We start from the raw sequence: 6699 nt of genomic DNA on the forward strand, positions 1-6699 counted from the left end.
CCGTGTTGAGGAGAGTCGCGTGCGTGGCTCATCTCTCTGTGTTCCGTAGCAGGACACTTGCGGCAGGCAGTCTCCCCCAGAGTCCGCATTAACAAGCAGATGAGTGCTGCAGAGTTCCATTTAAGTGAATGGCTACAGTTAATAAACAAAGCATCATCACATTACTTTCTGGAGTTGTTGACGAGTTTCTGGAATTATTTGATTCAACCCACAAGTACCTGTGATTACGCCAAGAGTAAGATAATAACTTCTTGTTTTTTGGATTTTGACCAAATTAGCTTCGTTGGTCTGGGTGTCAGATCAGGCAGACTCCAGGTGATGATTTTGTTAGCATGCTTTTAGCATGTTTTTAGCGCACTGCTAGTTTGTGTAATGTTCGTTTTTAGACGAGACAGTCATCTTACCTGGACCTACAAGCACACTACCTAAATGTCCGTGATAGAAAATAAATAGGCCTACATATTTGTTGATATTGGTGCTGTGTGCTCAATTCTCATGATTCGCATATCATGATCCAATTCAAATTTTAACTTGGGCTACAAGTTTGACATGGCTGCTAGCTTTGCCATGTTTTAATCTGCATTCACACCTCTAAGTACCGTCTTCTTATAAGTGCTGAACGATTGCTAAACAATAATGGCTGGTTGAATGCATGTTGTTAATGGGCATGTTGTTATTCTTTGTCGTTGTTCTGTTGTTGTCCTTCTGTGATTTGGGGTGAAAGTGGGCTGTGCCCGACTGACGTTTCACAAACAAGGCGTGTACCTGAATGTGCCTGGGGTCGGCTATGAGTCCGATCAGGCAAAAAATGGCCCGGGGCCGGCAGCTCCGAGCCGGCCACTCTCCTGAGCCCCGGGCGGCCCCGGGCCGCTGAAGCGCGGCTAATGAGACCAAGGCTAATGGCTGCCTTCAGCCCTGGCCAGCCAAAAGGCCCAGACCAGCCATGTCTGCCCCTGCCCCTACCCCGGGCTCCAGTAGAGACAGAGGAGAGAGGGGGGTGGAGAGGCAGAAGAGGCCTAGTCAAAGGGTGCCTCTGCTGGGGAACCACGGGAATCGCGGAGACCTCTTGCATGCACACACACCTCCACAGTCCACACCACATACTTTTCATGTCAAAATACGGGGATGGAGGAATGTAGGGATTACTGGACAGAGAGGGAAATTTATGAAAACGAGGGGGGGGTGGGGTTGAGCTGTAGGGAGAAAGAGGAAAAAAGAGGAGAGGGCGAGGGGGAGAAGAAGAGGGAGAGAAAAGGGGGGGTGGGGGCTCAGCAATTCAATAGCCTGTAGGCCTATATGATTGTGTGATTCAATTCATACTGTGTACGAAGTTACTACAAAGTATTATTTGCATCATTAATTCCTACTTGCAGTTTTTAATTTAACCATCTTCTAGAATAATGTAACTGGTTCAGCCTGTCACTCCCTAAGATCTGGCATGGCTGTATATTTCTGTCTTGAATGGCTGGTCCCAGCGTGCTTAGCAGTGCACTTCAATTAGTCTTCATGTTTTGATTAAACTTTTGACTGACTTGTGCTCCGCTCGACTTGATTAATCGTCTCTGGTGGTCTGTTCTTCCTCTCCTCTAATGTTAAGTCAACTCTGAGAGAGTACTCTTGGACCAAATACACTCTAGAAGATGCTAAATCGACTCAGTAAGTGTTGAATTGTGTTAACACTGCACCTTTTTTAATGTGCTTTTCACGCCCGGCCCACAAAAAATGCAAAAAACGCTAAGTCTGTTTGTGATAGCCAAAGGCAATACATGGAACTTCAACTTCAACACTTCTGCCTATTTCCTTTGAATCCGTTCCCCCCAAACACTTATGGTCCGCGAGTACCAGCAACATCAAAACCAGCCCCTCATCAAAGAGGAGGAAATGGACTGAATGTCAACAGAGAGAGAGAGAGAGAGAGAGAGAGAGAGAGAGAGAGAGAGAGAGAGAGAGAGAGAGAGAGAGAGAGAGAGAGAGAGAGAGAGAGACATGAAAAGAAGATGGAGAGAAAAAGCGACAAGAAGAAGAAGAAGAAGAACAAGAAGAAGTAGAAAGAAGAGGGAGCAGATGATGATGAAAAGAGAGGCAAAGAGAGGAGGAGAAGAAGAGTGATATGGGAGAGGTAGAAAGAGAAACAGAGTAGAAAGGTAGAAAGTGGAGGAGGAGAAGGGGACGAGGCGCAGGCCAGACAAGGTAGGCAAGCGAGCAGCACCCACATCCTGTTAAGGCTCCCTTGTTCCTTGTTTCTACAACACATCCATCAGGCTAAGGTGCGCGACTGAAAGGTGCCTTGTGTCAGGGGTGGGGGGTTGGGGGTGGGGTGGTAGGTTGAGTCTCCAGTGTGTGTGTGTGCATGTGTGTGTGTGTGTGCGTGTGTTCGATGTGACTGTGTGTCTACCTGCGTGAGGGGAGTCTCGTCAGTGTTATGGTTGTGTGTGTGTGTGTGTGTGTGCATGCGTGCGTGTGAGTGTGTGTGTGTGTGTGTGTGTGTGTGTGTGTGTGTGTGTGCATGCGTGCGTGTGAGTGTGTGTGTGTTCATGTTCATGTTCATGTGTGTGCGTGTCCACTGTCTGAGCGAGTCTTGTTTGTGCTCCCCCACAGACCCTCCGGTTCGGCCCAATCTGTAAGTAATTATGTAACGATCGAGAGAGAGAGAGAGAGAGAGAGAGAGAGAGAGAGAGAGAGAGAGAGAGAGAGAGAGAGAGAGAGAGAGAGAGAGAGAGAGACCCGCGACGGACTGACAGAATGGAGAGGGAACAGACCAGTGCCTGTTTCTGCTGAGTAGAGGAGCTCACTGTGGGCTACAGATGGATGGATGAATGAATGGATGGATGGGGGGAACATGGGAGGAGAAATGGGTGAAAAGAGGGAGAGAGAGAGAGAGGGGGGGGGGAGAGGGCAGGAAGAAAGAGGGAGACAGTAGGTGAGGGGGGCAGAAAGAGAACAAGAGAAAGAAAATATCGTTCCTCCAGCTGTCATCTCCTCTGTGATGGAATACCTAGCAACACGTACGCATGAACTGAAGAGGAGGAAGTGTGGGTGGAGGAGATTAGAGAAGGAGAGGGAGAGAGAGAGAGAGAGAGAGAGAGGGGAGAGAGAGAGGGGAGAGAGAGAGAGAGAGAGGGGGAGAGAGAGAGGGGGAGAGAGAGAGAGAGAGAGAGGGGAGAGAGAGAGGGGAGAGAGAGAGGGGAGAGAGAGAGAGAGAGAGAGAGAGAGAGGGGAGAGAGAGAGGGGAGAGAGAGAGAGAAAGAGAGAGGGAGAGCAAGAGCAAAAGAGAGAGAGAGAGAGAGAAGGAGAGGGAGAGAGAGAGAGAGAGAGAGAGAGTGCACAAGTTAGCGATATATAGAGAGGGATGGAAAACAGAAGAGAAGAAGATGGCAGATGAGAGGAACCCCCATCCTCTTGGAAGTCTTGCATGGACAGGAAGTTGATGGAGTAGATAAAAGCGGGACAGGACAGGAGGGGAGGGGAGGGGAGGGGGGGGAGAGAAGGAGGAGGTAGAGAGATAAGGGAGAGATGATGACGATGATAAGGAGCTGCTTGCTTTTGCTTTTCTATGTGTAACACGACCTGGGGGGAATTTCTGAAAACCAAAGTTGCTTACTACATTAGCTACTTTGTTTTCAATGCATTTTCCCACTGGCAACTACCGAAGTTGCTAACAGGCTAACAACTTCTCTTTGAGAAACTCACCCCTGGCCTACATCTACTGTATCTCCACAAGGCTCCTCCCTTCACTGTTAAATCATACCCACGAAACACACACACACGCACACGCAGGTAAGGGGTAGTTATGGCCTCTCACGAACATGTAATATGGAAATGCAGGGCTGAAGACAGCTTTCACTGGGCCCAGGACAGGACAAAGTCATCTGAAAGAGCCCCCCCATCCAATACATGCAGTGGTGTAGTCTACGTAGAACGCGCACTTCTACATTTCAGAGATTTCAGTATACCCACTTAAAATTGATTGATCCATTGTTTTGAATAGCACAAATATATACAGTATATCCACTTCAAAAAATGCACAAATATACAGTAAACCCACCATAAAAAAGTAGACCACACCACTGAATATATGCAATGTAACGAGGACCCAACTTCCCTCCCCAGGACAACATACCCCTTTGCCCCCCCCCCTGTGGAAATGTGGCCAAACCAAGAAAGCAGAAAGAGACATACAACATAGGAAAAAATAGTTGAATCAATATAGCAGTAGCCTAGAACCAGGTGTGTGACACATATGACACGGTGGCGCTGTGACCAGGAATGACACGTATGACACGGAGGCGCTGTGACCAGGAATGACCCGTATGACACGGAGGCGCTGTGACCAGGAATGACACATATGACACGGTGGCGCTGTGACCAGGAATGACACGTATGACACGGAGGCGCTGTGACCAGGAATGACCCGTATGCTTAGGCGGCATGGGTGGTTGCCGAGGATACCAAGTCCCAGCAACCGTGGCAACATCTTCCCATGTGCATGTGAGGTTCTAGGCAGGGTTATAGCCAAAGTTAGCTCAACAGTGCCGTGGGACGTGTCCAACTAATCACATTCGACCGCCTGTTGTATTTCACATGTGCTATTAATACACAGCCAGTGTGTGGCAACAACCTCCCATGTGGCCAGCATGGAGGTTTTCCGTCACATCAGCAGTACCCAACAACAATGAGGCTATGTGTGTTACGCTAGCCATTGTTTCAGTTTCGACATGTTAGCGCACAGCCAGGCGCAGCTCTGTGGTCTGGTTGGTGTCCTGGATTAGGGTTTCAGCGTGTCTAAGTTACTTACTTAAAAAAAAACAAAAAAACAATGCAGCGTCTTCAGAGAAAATTGGAGCTCTGTTTGTGTTTGCGTGTGTGTGTCTGTGTGCGAGCTTCGCTGGCGGGGTATGTTGTTCTAAAACTTGCAGGACATCCTTCATTGCTGTTGAAAAGCTGGAGACAGGCTGGAGAGAGAGAGAGAGAGAGAGAGAGAGAGAGAGAGAGAGAGAGAGAGAGAGAGAGAGAGAGAGAGAGAGAGAGAGAGAAAGAAATGATAGCTATCAGGTAGGACACTGACAGAGAGAGAGAGAGAGAGAAATGATAGCTATCAGATAGGACACTGACAGAGAGAGAGAGAGAGAGAAATGATAGCTATCAGATAGGACACTGATAGCATCTGTCTCATCCAGGTAGGTGGTTCCTGCAATCAGACCAATCAGCCTGTGGCCATGGCTACCGTGCCATGCCAACTCCTCTCACTCACGCTCACCTGCGTATCACTATACTCTCCAACGCTGCCAGCTCGACCACACCTAGACGCCACAATAATACAATACACAAGTGCACAATCTAGACACACCAGAAACCAAGGATTGCTGGGAAATAACCCATTGATGCTGGATGTTGCATTGTGTAACATTGGCCCTGGCACTTGGAGCTGCATGACACATCATTCAGGCTCATGAGATTTGAGACAAATTTATTTGAAAAACTTGGCATGTTAGAGCAGAATGAACACATTCTGATGCAAGATGAGGGTCTTGGCGTTTAAATGCAACTTACTGCATGATTTTATGCGCTTCAGAGGCTGAGATATTTAGGCTTTTATAGGCTGTGAGGGCAACTTCTTAAAGTTTTCTTAAAGCGCTTAGGCATTCAGCAGCCTTTGTTGCAGGTGCTTTAGGCATCGATGGAATAAAGTAAGTTAGCTTATTGTCATAACCGTCAGACAGCAAGACACAACCATGCTCAACATACACTCGCAGCATAAGACAGAAGTACGCACACCAGACACAAAGGCAACCACCAGACACAAAGGCAACCACCAGACACAAGAACACACAAATGCGCCCCCACCCCACCATGACACAACTGCATCCACCAGACAAGAGGAAACATTTAAACACACCAGACACATCCACAGCCCCCCCCAGGCAATAAGGTACATACAGCACATGCACCAGACCCAGACACCACGACACAACCATAAGCACACAGGCAAAACACAACAGACACCACGACACAACCATACTCACCACTAACCAAGACATAAGCACAAAGGCAAAACACAACAGACACCAAGACCAGGGCCGGCGCTAGGCATAGGCAGGCTAGGCGGTCGCCTAGGGCGCCAAATGTCCCGGGGGGCGCCAAAGGCCCACAGAATTACAATACTGAGGTAAATAAAGGATTAAACTTTACATTTAAAGGGCACTCTGTGTATATATACAGTATATCACGAAAGTGAATACACCCCTCACAGTTTTGCAGATTTTTGAGTATATCTTTTCATAGGAAAGCATTACAGAAATGTAACTTTGACACAATGATTAGTGACCTTTTAACAACATATTTAATTAACCGCTTAAATTTCTTGTTCACTCAGAAAAAAACAAAATACAGCCATTAATGTTTGAACATGTACTCACAAAAGTGAGTACACCCCAGATTAAAATCCGGTAGAGAAGGGGCTATGTTGGCTCGAATCGTCTCGAAATGAAAAGGGATGACAAGGGAGGTAATCAGTGTGCGTTTCAACCTTTCTTTGCATTGAACTTTTAAATTTTGAGTCTGCATCTGGCTTAAATAGATTTGTGTGAGATTTGAATGCAATCCTATGGAGAATATCATGATCTGCTTCAGTAGTCACAGTGCATGTTGACATGCATGTTTCTTTAAGGTGTATTTCAGATTGCCAATGTTGACAGCATT

This window comes from Engraulis encrasicolus, chromosome 8 (assembly GCF_034702125.1).
Source record: "Engraulis encrasicolus isolate BLACKSEA-1 chromosome 8, IST_EnEncr_1.0, whole genome shotgun sequence".
Classification (NCBI taxonomy): Eukaryota; Metazoa; Chordata; class Actinopteri; order Clupeiformes; family Engraulidae; genus Engraulis; species Engraulis encrasicolus.